Source organism: Cynara cardunculus (genome assembly GCF_001531365.2).
Source record: "Cynara cardunculus var. scolymus isolate 2C chromosome LG 13, CcrdV1, whole genome shotgun sequence".
NCBI classification, from domain to species: Eukaryota; Viridiplantae; Streptophyta; class Magnoliopsida; order Asterales; family Asteraceae; genus Cynara; species Cynara cardunculus.
The window spans coordinates 11,806,392-11,808,066 of record NC_037540.1 but is presented as its reverse complement, the minus strand read 5'-3'; positions in this window follow the sequence as shown (position 1 = coordinate 11,808,066).

Here is a 1,675-nt window from a genome sequence, read left to right as displayed (position 1 = left end):
AATATCACATTCAAGATTTTTATATCTAACCAATTTGTGTCAATATTAAAGTTTAAATCAAATTTGGCAAATCCAACCAAAAGTTTGATAGAGACCCTTAAATTATYTGTTACCTGTTCAACAGATCAATCAGACCCTTAAATAAACAAAAAGTTCGATAGAGACCCCTAAATGATGATTTTAAAAGTTGATTCCCCAAAATAGGAATCAGATGAAAGTTGGTTCCATTTTGGTGTAATTTTCCCATTTTTCTATAATTATTTTGCAAGTTGGTTTCTTAAAATAGGAATTAGGTGCAAGTTGGTTCCCCAAAATGACGATTTTGAAAGTTGGTTCTYYAAAATAGGAATCAGGTGCAAGTTGGTTCCCCAAAATGACGATTTTGAAAGTTGGTTCCCCAAAATAGGAATCAGGTGAAAGTTGGTTCCCCAAAATGACGATTTTGAAAGTTGGTTTCCCAAAATAGGAATCAGGTGAAAGTTGGTTCCCCAAAATGACGATTTTGAAAGTTTGTTCTCCAAAATAAGAATCATGTGAAAGTTGGTTCTATTTTGATGCAATTTTCTCTTTATTATTTTATATTCATAACAAGCAATAAGTAGGAGGGTTAAAATGAAAGATACGTGAGTGGGAGCGGAGTTGCAATGTGATACGACACTCCGCGCATTCATGCTTATGTAAGCTCTCACGTGTCAAAAACCCCCCTTTACTTTGTATTTTGTGTTGCTATTTGCATCCATTTGATTTATGTGGGGATTTTATCAAACAAATGTTCAAATTCCATTTATGGAAATATTTATGTATAATCGTGTAAAATATTACGGTGTTGGATTTAACAGTGCATACGATGGCACGGGCTATTATTTGTTCTTTCATCGTAGACTTGAAATATAAAAGAAGAATGAGTATAGTTAAAGATGATATCATATTATTTGTTTGGTGTAGCTGTATATTCTTTGAAACTACAAAAATAATACAAGTTTGTGTAAATTACAAATTTCGTTCTTACGGTTATTGAAAATTTTGGATTAGGTCTGCAAAACAAACTAATTATACGTATGGTTGTCATGGTAATATCGTCATTTTATATTTTTCCTTAAAAACATAAAAGTTAATGTATAATATATATCATCTTCTCAACATCATTGTGTCATCTGCTACTTCCAATCAATCTTGTATAAACACTTGTTTTACGTATGTTTATTTCATAATGTAATAGTTTCACATGCATTTGTTTCATATTGTAAAAAAAATTCACGTATTTTTCGTTTCACCAAGTGAACCAAAAAAAGTTTCACACGGATATTTTTTTACCCATACGGAAACAAACATATGTAAAAGAATAACTAAAAAAAATAGTCTGATGAAAAAGACATCTAAAAAATATTTTTATATTTGTTCTCATGGATTTGTAACCTTTTTGTGGTTCTCAGTTAAGAACTTTAAAATTTATGAGATCCATCATAAGCCATTGATTTAGCATAATTAATATTATTCTTTAATTAATAAGAAAGAGTAACTTTGTAATTTTTTAATTTGAATGACATCTCATAAATTATTTTTCTTTCTCTCCATAAATTAAATCTATTTCCATAAATTAAAAAAACTTTAATTATAATCTATCTCCTCTCCTTATAAATCAATTAATTTTTATGAAGTATTTTGTATGTTTTAT